Source organism: Gymnoscopelus braueri (genome assembly GCF_963280865.1).
Source record: "Gymnoscopelus braueri genome assembly, chromosome: 1".
NCBI lineage: Eukaryota > Metazoa > Chordata > Actinopteri > Myctophiformes > Myctophidae > Gymnoscopelus > Gymnoscopelus braueri.
In genome coordinates, this window is record NC_137603.1 from 48,361,917 (window position 1) to 48,378,596 (window position 16,680).

The 16,680-nt window shown below is 39.1% G+C and overlaps 1 protein-coding gene and 1 long non-coding RNA gene across 2 annotated transcripts in view; both read left to right on the plus strand.

Annotated features, from left to right (window-relative positions):
- Nucleotides 1–16,680, plus strand: part of LOC308092132 (ubiquitin carboxyl-terminal hydrolase isozyme L1-like) — a 64,118-nt gene that overhangs the window by 3,411 nt on the left and 44,027 nt on the right. The window lies entirely within an intron of this gene.
- LOC308092189 lies at nt 3,193–8,366 on the plus strand. Its single transcript, XR_013933779.1, has 5 exons — nt 3,193–3,286; nt 6,650–6,728; nt 7,120–7,324; nt 7,891–8,025; nt 8,217–8,366. It is a non-coding gene; the product is annotated as an uncharacterized lncRNA (long non-coding RNA).

A 16,680-nucleotide genomic window follows, 5' to 3' on the forward strand; every position in this document is an offset into this window, starting at 1 on the left:
ACGTACACTTCCAAGTTCCAGCAAAAGGAATAAAGGAGTGTAAAACCCTACTCACCTTCAAAACTGCCCTAAAGATACATCTTCAGGAGGCTGCAATTCGAAAATGGCCCCTGTCTAAGTCTTAACGTTACCCCCCCCCCCCTTTTTCTTCTTTTGTAATTTTTTTTCACTCATACCAGTAACCTGTAAGCTGATTGTATGACATTCTGTATAGTAGTGTGTATATCTGTCTGTCTCTTATATGTCATCATGATTTGTGTGCATGGGGATCTTATCTTAAACAAGCTTAGTGCTTAATGAGTCTCCCAGTTTAGTAGACCTTGTATTGTGAATTTGTACTTCAATGTACTGATGTTCTCATGTCTTACTAAATAAAGTACATCAATCAATCAATCAGCTGTTTGCTGCCACCACGTGGTTATTTTGAGACATTGCGAGGCAGCTTGGTTTCCTCAACCATCTTTGGTTTCCAGACTGCAGTATGGAGTCTAATTGTGTGACAAAAATGTAAGACATGACAGGTGATCAGGTTACTTTATTCATTGGACCTCTACAACAGGGAATCAGGTTAACACAACCATTACGCAATAACTAAATAAGTAGGCCTACCTATAAAATATGTTTAAATCAAAACCGTGGTCATCTTGACAATTGCAATTGTGTGTGTATCAGTATATCACATATCACAATATAAGTAGGTCTACATATCTGGCATTTTTATAGATTATCCATCTAACCAAGTACTGTACAATTTGTACTTTACTTGAGTATTTCCAATTTCCAATACTATTACTTCTACTTCTACTCCACTACATATATTTGAAAACTTGAGTTACTAGTTACTTTGTAGATTCTGATTATTATTACAAAATAATACATTAACCACTTCAGCCCCATATATTTTGGCCATTTGAAAATAGCAGATCTACAAGCTCACAAATGCTTGTAGATCAGCTATTTTCAAAAGTTGTATACATTTGAAAACCTGTGAAACGGGACATTCTGCATAATGAGTACTTTCTACTTTTGGTACTTTAAGTAAATTTTGTACAACTTTTACTTGTAAGAGAGTATTTCTACATTGCAGTATTTGCTCCAAAATGTAAGAAAAACAAAAACAAAGATATAGCCTGCAAGGATACATGTATTCGTATTGAACCGTTTTTTTTAACAACTTCAGACGATGCGCTCTGTGCTCAACATACTAACCTACAAAGGATAACCTTCAATGGATCTGCGATCAACTATGAAACCTAGACCAACCTGGAATTGCCAGCTCCTCCCCCCCGCTCCCCCCACACAGAGTAAACAAACAAAAAAAGTCACGCCGAAAGAGAAAACACGCTGAATTTAAACTGTTGCAATAATGGCTAATGCCACAGAGGGACCAGAAATAGAAGACACTCCAGTCTCCATTATCCAGCAGATTTGGCGTTTGGAGCCACTTTGGGTTTCCAGTTCATTATGACCCGGGGATGGCAAAAGAGTCGTGGATAAAAAAAAGACTACGGTATGTCGCAACTCGCAAGTGTTTCACGACGATAAATTACGGCAGTGGAAATACTACAATGTCTACTTTACGCAGACATCACCCCGATGTGACAATAATGAAATACATGTTCTTTCATTCTTAGTTACCAAGGCTACCCTAACATACACTTCCAAGTTCCAGGGAACATATATCATAGCTGTTATTTTGAGACATTGCGAGGCATTTTGGTTTCCTCAACCATCTTTGGTTTCCAAACTATAAAATGTTTAATTCAAGCAGTAGCCCTAGAATGTCTGTGATCTTACATACATTTCATGTATTCCAAATACATGAAATGAAATGTATGTAAGATCACAGACATTCTAGGGCTATGGTCATCTTGACAATTGTGTGTGTGTGTGTGTGTGTGTGCGCGCGCGCGCGTGTGTATCAGTATATCACATATCACAATATAAGTAGGTCTACATGTTTGGCATTTTTATAGATCACCCATCTAACCAAGTACTGTACAGTACAATTTAGGTATTTGTACTTTACTTGAGTATTTCCAATTTCCAATAATGAGGCGCAGTTTATGGAGCTAGTTCAGGCCAGGCAACTCAAGGGATTGGGGCAACCGATCAGGTGACTAGGTCACATGCTCTTTCCTCCTGATCGGGTGGTTATAGGTACTGTGCTGTTACCTGCTCACTCTGGCTGCCCTGTCTTGCTGAGCCGACGTGTGTCGTTACTGCTGCTGCTTGCTGAGATCTGCTACCGCTGCTCGCTGCTTACCTGCTGCTGCTCGCTGCTTACTGCTGCTGCCCATGAAAGTCATCCCACCCGCCTCCCCGGCATCCACCTGTAGGCTCTGTTTCTAGATCCCCATGGGGGTTTAATTCATTCCCTGTAAATGCTATTTGGCATGTAACATTCATTAAAATGTTATCCTTACAGGGGATGAATGGATTCAGAGGCCTGACGCCAAACCATGCTTCCTCATGCTTTCTATTCCATGCTCAAGCTTGCTAATAAATATATATTCTAATCCAATCTAAGAGTTGTCTGACTGAACTATTACTTCTACTCCACTACATCTTGGATGCAAATATTGTACTTTTACTCCACTACATGTATTTGAAAACTTGAGTTACTTAGTTACTTTGTAGATTTTGATTATTATTACAAAACATACATTAAACCACTTTTCAGCCATTTGAAAATAGCAGATCTACAAGCTCACAGTTGCTTGTAGATCAGCTATTTACGACATTCCCCCGGATGTGATTGAAAGAGGTCAACCCTCACTTCCCGTGTGTGTGTGTGTGTGTGTGTGTGTGTGTGTGTGTGTGTGTGTAAGGAGTAGAGAGCAGAGAGCAATAGACCATATTCACACGGCGGCCATATTGGAATTTAACATTGAAAGTGCCGCCACCCGGGGTGGCTACTTTCATTGACTTCATAGAAACATGGCCGCCGTGTGAATATGGTCTATAGCATAGAGTTAGCGAGTAGTACGTAGCCTAAAACCCTATGGGAACGTATCCACGTGGAGCTGTTGCTCCGGGCTCCCGTCTGTAGAAGAATTTTGAGACTGGACACAAAAGATAAAGAGAGGTTGGACAGACAACAGATGCCAGGATGTAGTCCTGGTGAGCCGCTCGATGGACATGGAGACCTCCAGCTCAGAGACCTTGTGGTTCCATTGGTTTTAGCGTAGCGTAGAGACAGCACATTTCCAACCCGGATAAAATAAGTAGGATTGGATCTTAGAGCCTACGAAGAACAGAACCCGATGCAGTTGTATAGTCTCTGGTAAGTCTAGTCTCTTAGTATAAATGTAGTGTCCTGGCTGTAGCCAGTAGATCTACATATATCTATGTAGATATATTAACTATGGTTGTAGCCTAGCAGCTAAAGTATGTTTAGCCATGGTTCACATGACGCTCGACTGTCATGTTTCAGGGCTAAAGTATGTTCAGTCCACTCCACACTGTTCTTCTCATTTGTCAACCAATGGTTGTTTTGTTGCGTTTGAGATGTAGGCTAAGCTCAACAACCGTGTAAGGAATGTAGTTTGTAAAAGAAAAACCTAAAAAGATGGTTAAAACCACAAGATGGTGGGTCCACTGAGAAAGCCCTTTGATTTGACTATATGTAAAGACGCTCCTTACAAATATAGGCATTTGCTTCCCAGCACCAGCGCGCTTCGCTGCACCCCCCCCCGCTGCACCCCCCCCCCGCTGCACCCCCCCCCCCCCCCAACTTTTAGTTGTTTGAATCAAGACAATTTTACAAATGGATTCCCAGATTGTAGCATTAATCTGCTAATGCTAACATTCAAATGGATTCCGTTTCAAAATTAACCTATTGAAAAGTTTCTTGTTTGTTAACATTATTGGCCCTTGCATCCCTGGGGTAAAAGTTCATAATTATTGTGACCCCACACGCAATGCACCTGTCAATCATTTTCGCTAACGCGCCTCCTGCGGTGTTACGCTGAAATGTGTGACCTGTCAAAATATTTGACCATATTGGACTCCACATAACAAGTCCTCAGTCACATGACATAATATTGCCAGGTCACACATTTCACCGTAACACTACCAACGTTGATCATTGAAGGAAGGTTACATGTGTTTCTGCTGTCAATTCGACTGTTTGAATCTCGTGGAAAAGTGTAGATATTTTACTAAATACACGTTTAATGCCTCAACCTTCAAATGGATATGAAACTATAGATGACAATCTGACTGTAATTAATTTTGACTGAGTCTGATTGTAACAATGATAAACTCACCAATATTGCTGTATGGTAAGCTTATCTTCTTTGTCTGTCTCAAGTCTTTATTTATTATCTTTTAATCCACCATTGTCATGTTATGAGTCATATAAGCTCATAAGTAACATCACGTTGTGACATGACAAGTTTTGATTGCCGAGATCGGCTTGCTCTGGTCCAATGCTATGGACCAGAGATAGAGATTGGCTATTTTCGTTATTCTTGAACACTTTTTTAAATGTGTTGTGACAGTCACAACACCTATAGAGCATCATAACAAAGCAGTCTTTGTTATGATGCTCTAGGCTGTGTTGTAGTGTAGTAGTGTAGTGTAGTTTGTTTTATGATGTTTAGTTATGTTGTGTTCTATATATACTTGTTAATTTAATCCTAATGTAATGTTGTTTACAGAGCATGGTACAGAGGCCGCCACGCTCAATAAGCCCAAAGTAGACTTGTCATCCAAATCCCTGAAGGACTTGGACAGGAGAGGTATTAATATGAGTAGCTGTACAATCTGTTCGATGCTTTCAACCTCAGACATGCTATATCATTGTTGTTGTTGCCTTCTTGTGTTGTAATGTGTTTTGTTTGCTAACTGCTTTGTTTGTATGCCTGTATGAGATGTCTGTCTGTCTGTCTGCTTCTGAATGACAAGAAAACAATTTGACTATCATATTCTATGAACAATCACTCTTTGTCTGCAGATCCTTAGTTAGGGTATTTCAGAGGAAAAAATAAACACCCATCAAAAATAAAGATAATTGTGAGCAGTATCATTATGCAGACCTTATTGCTGATAAGTTACTTTTGAAAATGTGATTATAAAACTTGAAATACATTCTACAGAGAGGGATGTTGTAAAGATTATAATCAGCACATTTTGAATAACAGTCTACTTTGTTAATGTGGTAGCTACGTTTCCACTTACATGTTGGTACCTAATTGTCTAATTGCATGATGTTGAAATGTGAACCTTCTGATCAATCAATCTGGTGTCTGACTTATTTTAACCAAATAACTGATCTGGTTTCAATTTGAGTGGAATTTCTGAATGGAAGGAAACACCTTTAAAATGATGAAGAGGATACTAACATCCATAAGGGTCTAACAGTAGGCAGGACATCTTTTTGTTTTATCATTAACCATTTTAAACCCTATATACTTCGTTGATCCTTTTTCCCCTTCTGCACCAAATCTCTTAGCAGAAAATAGCCGATCTACAAGCTCACAACACGTTGCAATGCGAGGTGTTATGAGCTTGCAGGTTGGCTATTTTCGCTGAATGTCAACCATTTGTTTGCCAATTACAAGAATAAGGACGCTATGGGGTTCATGTGGTTAATTAGGAGTTACAGGAAACATTCAACATGTTGTTCTATGTTGTCTTAATCAACATGCATTTCTAATTCCTAATCTTTCTATTCATTTGGAGATGTGATGGACAAAATAAGGTAAGGTGTCTCTGCAGTGTCACACATCTCATGTTTTCCATATTTCAAATTCAGATGACTATAAGCTGGTATCTGTGCTGTAGCTGACATCAGTAAGGCTTTACTGACCAAGCGGAAGCGTGTGGAGACATTCTTCTAGTCCACGGTGAAGAACAGTCAGCAGAAGATGGATTAGCGATGGAAGACACAGCAGAGGTACAGGTTCTATACCAGCGGCTATAGTTGATGTTAGTGAGCCTGCCTAGCCTGCCTCCGGAGGTCCTAGGCGGACAATATAGACATATTGGCTGTGTGGAGTAGAAGAAGGTGCTACAGTAAATGTACTCTTAGGTCTTCATGAATTGTCTAACCTTGTTATATGTCTATAGAGTGTTAATAACTAAAAGGATTCCATTTGCCTGATTGCATTTCTGCATGTGTCAAACATTGATACAACATTTATATACTCTGTAGTTGGTCATATTTTGCTTTGATTATTTCAAGGAAGGAAGTCTTAAATATGAAGCCACCAGAGGTAATGTTTTATTAAATGAATTAACCACTTGAACCATTCCTATTCTGGAGTTAACATTTAGCAGAAAATAACAGATATACAAGCTCACAACCCAATGCGATGCGATGCAATTTTGGTAATTTTGGTAAAGATATTTAGTGTAGTCCATAAGAATACGGTCAACTAAGTATGGTGGTTCAAAAACATTCACCCACAGTTAAATTCTCAGACTTGGTTGTCCCTCTGCTCACATATATTAGTCTGTGTTTACTACAGTTCTTTTCCCAGATCCTTGTTGTATACCCTTATATTATTTAGTATAAGTAAGTACTTACTTACTTATTTAGAATACTAAATTACTCCGTCAACCACAAATGTGTAAAAACGTTTAAGGGCAAACACTTTTGTGACTCTGTTTTACCCTATTTTCTTTTACATTTTGGATGCAGCTGAGCTCCTTCCAACAGCAGGAGGAGATGGAGAGACTGCACAAGGCCATGGGTGAGGACCTTTTTACTACTGTCTATGGTGAGGACACACACACACACACACACACACACACACACACACACACACACACACACACACACACACACACACACACACACACACACACACACACACACACACACACACTCTCAAATGTTTTCAGTACTACTTTCTTCCAGTACCCATGCAGTCACATCTAACGACATGTCTTAAGCCCTACCGTATGTACCTAGCCGAACTACAAGCTCACAACAAAGTTACTTCGGGATATGTTTTGAACTTGTAGATTCACTATTTTGGAAATTCGCTTTTAGAAGTTATTTAGAACTTTGCCCTAAACAGGAATGGCAGGGTTAATGTGGTTTTAAAAGGATGGGCTAAACGTACACGCATTTTAATGTAAACAGTGCGTTTGTGTTGGGTGTGTTAGCATCCGTCCAGAGGTGAGCGAGGAGACTCTGTGCAGCACCAAGGACGTGCAGAAGCAAGCGGAGGAGAAGTACAAGGTGCTGGAGAACAAGATGAAGAACGCAGAGACTGAGAGAGAGAAGGAGCTCAAAGCTTCTCAGCAGAAACTCAACGCGGCCAAGGCCAAAGCTGATGCTTTCAATAAGAAGCTCAAGGAGAAACAACAGGTATGCATATTTCTGGTGTCTTCATGTTGCCTGCCATGTCATAAAGTTAAGTTAAAAGGTGTTATAGGACTGACTGTTTCTAGGTAGTTTGCATTTAGCAGCAAAAATAAGCACTAAGCACTCATAGAAAACAGTTTTTATTTATTTATTTGGTATTAGTAAATACAAATATAGATTTGCAGTGATAATAACACATGTCATAGAGGTGTTGCACAGATTTTAATACAGGTGGGTCTTGAGATTTTGACTTGCACTTTGGTCTGCCATGGGCACAAAAGGTTTGGAAACCACTGGTCTAAAGCATAATGCCATTTCTGTACATAGTTTGCTGTATGTTGAAGAATGATAAACATTGGAGTAAAGCAGACCTATATTTTGGGGTAAACAATTACAAATACCATATTTTCCATATCAAAATCTACAGTATATGCGATATGACCCTAATTTCTATCTTTGGGGCAAGCAACCTGCTTTTAAGAGTGGACAGGCCACAGTGCCACGTCTTACCCGTCTTCTATCATCTCATCCTGTCTTCTGTCCATGTGTGGGCACATCCATGCATATAGGGTGGCCCTGGAGTTGGAGGAAATGCGAAGAGAGCAAGCTGGTTATGAGATCAACAGATCCAGGCAGTGGATGACATCATGAAAGCCATCCAGGAATAGATAGCTAGTATGTCTACCACAGTGGCCCAGAACAAGGTAAAGTATATAGTTTAGTAGTTGGGTGAGGGAATGAAGAGTTTGACTGTGACAGATGCAGTTTCTGTATGTTTTAGTGTGTTTATGTGTCGTCCACTAAGATAAACCTTGTAGTAAATATGAATTATAACAACTGAAAATGTCCTGTTTTCCACAAATCCCATTTCACTGTTCAGTCCTTTACTCCATAGGAGGCTTTGTGTAATGCTCAGGAGGAAATAGCCCAGCAGAAGGAGGTGATCATGACTTAGGACAAATAAATTAAGGTAGAAACAACCTTTTGTTCATTTTTACAGCATTTCTGAAGTCCAAGCCATCAAGGTTGTTCTACAATAACAGTACTTTCTGTCAACAAGAGGGCTATGAACATGCTGAGAGAAACGTGTGTTTGTGTGTTTGTGTGTTTGTGTGTTTGTGTGTTTGTGTGTCTGTGTGTGTGTGTGTGTGTGTGTGTGTGTGTGTGTGTGTGTGTGTGTGTGTGTGTGTGTGTGTGTGTGTGTGTGTGTGTGTACTTGGACCAAATGTCCCCACAAGTATTGTCAAATTTGAGAAATAGACATTGTGAGGACCATTTTCTCTCCAGCTCTTTAGTAAGCAGAACATTCTTTTTCAGCTCTTACACCAGTTTGATCCAGTCAGGAGAGAGAAACCATTCATTTGTTTTATCACCTACAATTTCACAAGTTCACATGTATGAAATATATCCCCTGACTGCATGAAATTGGTATCCCGACCTGCAAATCTATTTTCTATTCACTAACCAGATGCAGCACCTGCTTGTGGAGAAACACCAGTCTGTGTTAATGGTTGATGTTGGTGTTCATTACCTGACTTCAGAGCAGTGGTTCTCAAAGTGGTGCCCCAGGTGTCCTTGAATAGGTTCCAGGGGTTCCCCAGGAAATTGTGTTAATATAGCAAAATCAGTATCACCACTTTAACCCTATTTTATACTCTGGCCATTCATACACACAGCAGATGGACAGGTACATTATTATTTATTCCCTGGGCTTGAGTGATTGGTGGACCCCCCCCACACACGCTAGGCAGCTACAACTACTCGACCCAGAACATATTTGTTATTAAAATGTATCTTTAATCTGTTATTACTACCCTGCTTCCATTATGTTTTTATCACCAGTCAATCAAAAGGTAACATTTCAAATATCTGGCTGGTTTTCACTGCGTTCAAAACATTTTCTTTGTATCTCGCTCTCTCTCTTGTCGCTGAGCAAGACTCTTAATTTTTTTGGGGCGGCCATAGCTGAGTGGTTAGTGAGCCCGCCTAGGGAGCCAGAGGCCCTGGTTGCCCCAGGTATGATTCCAGGCCACGCCAGCATATGTGTCGATGAAATGAAATTTGTCCTTGAGCAAGACTCTTAACCCCTAATTGCTCACAGGCCCTCATTGGAAACAAGCCCGCAAGGACTTTCATGAACGTCCTGTTAAAAGGAATTATCCTTATCCTTATCCTCTCCTCTCTGTCATTACTGTCCATGGTACTTATCTCATTGCTGTCCATGGTACTTATCAGTAATTAATCCAGCAAATGGGTGTATGCAGCAAAATATAACACCGTTTTTTTCCTAGGCTAGAGTCACTCACACATGAACAGAGGGAGTAATTTGTGAAAAAGTCTGGAGTCAGGAGTCTGAAGTTACAGTACAAGAGGGACTACTTTTACTTGATGACGTCTTAACACCTCTGCAATAATTTATACACATATTTGTTTCCAGGAGACAAATTGGCATCTGATAATAAGATAACTGATATTGTAATGTTGTAAAAATATGAATGTGAATGTTAACACTTTGACCGCCAGAGGTTAATCTCATAATGTACTCACCAGTGCCAACGTTTTATTGTTTTTTGTTTTTTTCACGTCGCCATAGACCTCGTTAAAATCCTTAAGATTGAGCTGTGCACTGTTTGTATACATCGCGGAGATCTCCCTGCGTCTACCAGTGAAAACCACGTGTCAAACAGAGCCGCCATGTTGTAGTTAGAACGGTTTATGTTAAACAGTGATCAGCGAGGAGAAAAACTACAATCGAAGAAAATGGCGTTTCAGTGTGCGCTTTAGAATGGAGGCCGACGGGATCGGCAAAACGTGATCCCGAATAATTCCGTTTCCGGTGGTGTTACAATGAAATGTGCCGTATAGAAAATTGAAAAGTTTTTTTTTTCGAAAAAAAAGGAAAAAGCACCACAGCCTGTAGGCTACGGGATCGGCGCTTTACGGTTGGATTTATCGGCCCGTAGGCTACGGGCCTGGCGGTGGTAGTGTTAAATGCCTACAGTAATCATTCATAGTTTAAAAAAATATGTCTACGTCTGAACCTCAATTATTAAATAATATGTGTGGTGTGGGAGAAAAAGCTTGTAATTAAATAATGAGTGTTAAGGGTTTGATTTAATTTGTTTCACGATACTACATGCAACAAATTATATGAAGCCCAGGCATTATTTAACTGAAATGGTTAAACTCAAGTTAACTGATGTATTGATTTGTGTCTTATGTATGAGTGAGCAGACGCATGCGATTATATGGGCACATTTCCTATTATGATGACTCAATCAGGCAATTCGGTACACGTCCCCTTCTTGAGATTCCTTTTCTGTGGAATTCTTTGTATTTTTTACTTTTGAATAGGCCTACTTACTGACCGTATGAAGTATTTTTAAAAGCAAGTACTTCAGTACTTAAACTCAAGCACAAATTTGACTGACCAACTTTCCCTTGTAGTTTAGTAATATTTGACTAGGAATATTCTTTGAATGAAGTACTTGGGTTGAATAATTTGTCCAACGTCCACCACTGGTCACACTGCAATGTTATGACACGCTGGGGGTGTGCAAGTTGACAAGCTGGGGGTGTGTGTGTGTGTGTGTGTGTGTGTGTGTGTGTGTGTGTGTGTGTGTGTGTGTGTGTGTGTGTGAGAAAAAGCAAAAGAAGCTGCAGAGCGAAACGCGTGAATCTCAGCAGCTGAGTAACGACATCGCCAACAGGAATGATCTGCTGTTGAAGATTGAGGCAGAGACCACCCAGGTCCAAGAGGTCTGTCTCTCTCACACACACACACACACACACACACACACACTAACCACTTATACCCTCCATACAATGTCCTATCCTGGGCCCTCTCCTTTTTCCCCTCCTCACCAAATTTCTATAGCGAAAATAGCAGATCTACAAGCTCACAATGTGATGTTTTTGCTATGTTTTAGTTTTTTCAAACTATGTTATTGTTTAATACTACTACGGAGTCTGCCAATAACATCATGAGGATGTTATATATTGTTAGAATCTGCTTTGTTTGCGTTCATTTACGTGCTAAAATAGTGACTAGTGAGAGTTGTTTCACCATGTGAGTTGATGAGGAGCATTCTTTTAATCATCATTTCTAATCAATGGAGCAACATTGTTTTATAATCTTTCCCACCTTTGGAGTTACATCATGACAAGATAACTACACAACCCCAAATCTCTACTAAAGTATCCTATATCCTTAGTAGTAAGTAAAAGTAGCAGTACCACAGTGTAAAATACTTTGTTGTCAAAATCTTATAAGGCAAAGTATCAAGCATCAAAAGTATCAAAATATACTTTAAGTAGCAAAAGTACTCATTATGCAGAATGGCCATTTCAGAATCATACATATGTTATTGGACTATAATTATTGATCATTAACCACTTAAGCCTTATTTCATACTTCAGCTTTTCAAACATAGATGTACAAGCTCACAATGTATCACATTGCTGTTACATCTGCTATTTTTGAAAAAAAAGTTAGATTTAGATTTAGAAAACACAGGACATGATGTTAAAGATCCAAAGTGCCTAGGGACTCTCCCTGAGCCAGGCTTGCACTTGACCGCATACCTAAATAATTGGCAAAGTAACTAGTAACTAAAGCGGTCAAAGTAAAAGTTCTTCCTCTGAGATGTAGTGGAATACAAGTATAGAGTATTTAAAACTAAAATAATCAAGTAAAGTAAAAGTACTGATGAAGACCACCTCAAAATTGAACCTTGACTCCCTCATCGTCAGGAGCATTCAACAGCAGAGAGGCTGAACCAGAAGCTGTGCAGTCAGATGGCAGAGTACAGCGTTCCTGGGGTCCTGCAGTACATCCAGCTCAAGGACAAACACAACAAGCTGCAGTGGAGCTTCCGCACCTGGGAGAGGAAGATGGAGCTGGCTGAAGTAAACCTTTAACCTCTGATAATAATACCATCTGATACTTTTATGATACTTTTATCTGATCAGCACAGACATAATCTGTCACACTACACATTTATATGATCAGGAACTACACATGTATATGAAAGGTCAGGAGCATTTTCTTAAACCACTAAAGCCTTATACTTGGGCATACGAAAAATGTACGAGCTCATAATGTGTGGTGATGCAACACATTGTGAGCTTGTATACAGGCTGTTATAGCTCATTTTGAAATAAAATAAAAATTGTGAAACATTCTATTGGGTCTATAAGTATAGACTATTGTTTGTTAAGTAATAGGGGTCTCCCTGTCTCCAGCTCTTTAGTAAACAGAAAATATATTTTCAGGTCAGGATACTAATTTCCTCCAATCAGGAGAGAGAACTCAAACAGAATACAGATTAAATAAATGAAAATAGAAGTAATGAAAGAAACAAAACAAAAGCTGACAAACCATCTGATTTTTTTTGTTTTTGTTTACTGAAAGATGGAGGGACAGGGAGACTTCCTTTATCGTGGAGATAACTAAGTCTATTTCAAGTCTATTTATATGCTGTTTTTGTTGGTTACCTTCGCCTGTTTCTACCTACTGGTGGTCTATACATTATGCACACTTGACCAGCCCAGGAGTAGAAGTCCTGGTCGGAAGTCATCTTTATACTGTCTTTTATATATTGTATTGTTACTAGTGTTACTACTTTTCTGTACTTGTTCTCTACCCTTATCTGTATCTTTGTTTCATCCCGCTAGAGTATGTTAATACAATATAACTTATACAATTGCGGTGGTTGTGTTTTTCTCTCCCTGTTCTTCTATTGAGACATTGAGATTTTGTCAAAGGTCATGTCTCACCTAGACACAGGATCTGACACCATTTTTTACCTGACGGTCAAGATTCAATTTATTCCCAGAGCAAGTAGACCGGCTCTATTAGATCAATGGTAGAAATTTCAGCACTTGCGCAGGAAACTGGGTTCAGATCCAGGGTAGAAGAGGAAAGTTACATACTGCTGCTTCAATGCAACTCTAAATGGGGTTATTATGAGTCAGATGATTGTAGCTGATGTGTTATGTGTCAAACTGAAGGTTTGAACTATGATTCAATTATAGACATTTCCAAGTGCAAGCCGCATCATCTCATGCTGTAGACTGTAGACTGCTGTAAACATTATTTGCTAACTTTGCTGTTGTAATCTCAATTTTGAAATGACTCAATAATTTGTGCAGGATGTCATGTTTGCATTTATCTGCCTGTAATGCTGCTTACTGTGCTGCTTTGAGAATAAAAACCATACATTGATTTTAGTTCCATATTGTATTTTATTCACATTTATTTTTCTTGTATTATGTTGGCAACAGCTCTTTCTCAATAGACACTGGTTTGATTCACTGAAAACACATCACTGGTTCTAGCGACTGATATTGACTGATAATTGTTAGAGCAATTATCAGTCAAAATATATATATATATATATACTGTATTCTCATGGGTCTATACTTGGTTGACCATATTCTAAAGGGCTACACTAAATATCTTCGCTGAACACATGTACACACACAAAGTGAACAAGGCTCAGCTGGTGTAGCATTAATCTCTGTAGATAGTTTGTTGGTGTCGGGAGCCTGTTTAGTGTGGAGATGACCATAGTTTCTGATAGGTTGGGGACGTGGTATAGCTTTGGGAGTCATGCCTCCTCACTCCCACTGTTAACGCCTAAAACAATAAATATGTGTTGACCTTTTCCTTTAGAACACCTACTGTGGTGTTTCAAAGTTTGTGAACCCTTTAGAATGTTCTGTATTTCTTCATAAATAGTTCTAAAGTAGACAAAGAGAACCCAATAAACAAAAATATATCTGAGGGAAATGATCCAATTGTACATATATGTGAGTGGCAAAACAATGTGAACCTCAAGGATTAGCGGTTCATTTGAAGGTGACATTTAACAGGTGTTTTCATTCACACAAATAAACCCAGTTACGGTTGATAATTCCTTGCATTACAATAGGGCTCAACATGGAGCCCAGGGACCCTCAGGGTTCCTTGAGGGGGAGCCAAATGGACCCTTGCAGGTGAGTGTACAAATGGATCCAAATGGACCTGTACAGGTCTATTTGCTTCCCTTTGTACATTCTGAGAGTTATTGGAGTTTGATTGATTGATTGATATCTTTATTGATCATACATCTGATCCACCATAATCAAATGGATAACGCACAAAAGCTTACAGCTTGTTTCCATTGAGGTCCTTAGTATGAGGTGTGTATAAACTGCATAATGTGCTAATTTGTCCATAGGCATACTAACTAGACTAGAGCCTAGAGAGAAGCAGGGAGCACTGAATTAATTCAATGTATGTTCTATGTATCTGCTGTAACTTTGTTACTGTGCTGTGCACAGCACAACTACGGCAGAGCCGTGGTGTGTCAGTCTTATGACTGCTTTGCAATGAAGTCAACCACATTAGGAGGAGAAAAGCCCCTTGTGTTATTGAGAATAACAGAGAATCACATCACAGAAAGCACTGTTTAGGCGCTCTAAGACCTTGTTGAGATGCGTGGTCTCCACAGACGCAAAGTTCTCACTCTCCACTGAGGATAGTGGTACACTGGTGCCATCCTCCAGAAGTTCAAAGGCAACATCCATAGGGCAGGCAATCATTTCAGCCATGTCTCCCTTTGCTAGACCAGCCTATATCACAGTAGGAGGGGATGGAATAAATGGTCAGAAATGTACAATTGTTGCACGTTACTTATAATAATGAACATAATCCTTGTGGAGAGAAATTACAGTGTGACTGCATCACATGGAATCAATGACAACCGAACAACAAACTGAAAATGGTGAAAGATTTGTAAAAACCGAGTTAATTTGACAAATGTTTCTAATATTGAATTAAGGGGGTTTAGGGTAGAGTGGTGCCGATTGGGAGGGTAAGAAGATTGAGTATATACAAGTACAGTGACAGTTTTATGAGTCAATACATAGGTTTAATATTATATTGGTTTTCAACTTTAGTGTGTGGTTGGTTGACCTGTCTGGGTAATCAAGATGGTTTATTTAATGATCCATGATCCCCTTTAAATTGCCCCTTGCCCTTCCAATCTGCACCAAACCAAACTGCCCCCAAACCACCTGTTGATTATAAAAGGTTAAATCCAACAATAGGTTGAATAAAGACGTGTAAATCTAGAATGAAACAGAAAGTACATGATATTTAACAACATTAACAGGACTGCTATCACCTTGATTCATCTATCTAACACATTGGTATGTCATCACCATTGATTAGCTCCAATCGGAACCTCTCCCTCCGCTGTATAGTTACATAGTGGAGGGAGAGGTTCCAAATGGGGCTACACCATTGATTTGAGTTGACAAAATCTTACACATAAAGTAAACAAACAGCTTCACTCAGTTTACTGAGAAGACATGTATGTGACTGAATGAAAAGAGAAATGAAGGTTTTATCTATAAGTTTAACAGCATCTATCAACAACATTAGCTACCTACCTTCATTCGGAACAACAACAAAAATAAAACCTCCTGGCAAAAACAGTCATTATTACTCGCGTTTTCCTCAGTTCTGCAGACAAACTGCAGTTTGTTGTTGTTGTGCAACTGGTGGTCGATAACAGGCAGTTCACTGCCTGCAGCGACACCTACTGCATGCCGTAGGAAGAGTTCAAACACGAACACAATACACACACGCACACGCACACGCACGCATGCACACATCGAATGCGCACACAACTAGTAAAAAAAACAACTAACAGAAGTCTGTGTGTTTGCAAAGTAAACTAACTAAAACGGGGGAAAAAGTGAGAAAAAGTCCTTATATTATTTATATTTATTCTGAGCTTTTTGAGTCTCATCCCGACCCTAATAACAACAAACAAAAAAAGAATAACGCTAAAACGAATAATTACTGAAATAAAAGTAAGTCTTAGAATAATAATAATGATAATAATAATAATAATAATAATAATAATAATAATAATAATAATAATAATAATATTAATAATAATTAATATTATTAATATTATTAATATTATTATTATTATTATTATTATTATTATTATTGTTATTATTATCATTATTATTATCATTATTAAAAAATACTTAACTAAACAAATTACAAATTAAAACTCCGTGGAGGAACGTGTTTATATAGTTATAATAATGAATTATATCAACCCCGTACCGTGGAGTACGACGGAAGAAACGTGCTAGTTGGTCGTTTGGTATGTGTGTCAAGCGCGGGCCAATGGCGTTGCAGGAAGGACTTGAGTAGCAGGTGCATTGAGGCCCAGTCCAGAGCGGACGTTACTGCTGTTCAGACACTGCTTTGATCAGTCGCATTACATCAGCTCCGAGGAAAACAACACAACTTAAATCTTAACGGATTTGTTTTGTCGCTTTTTCTTCAGTTT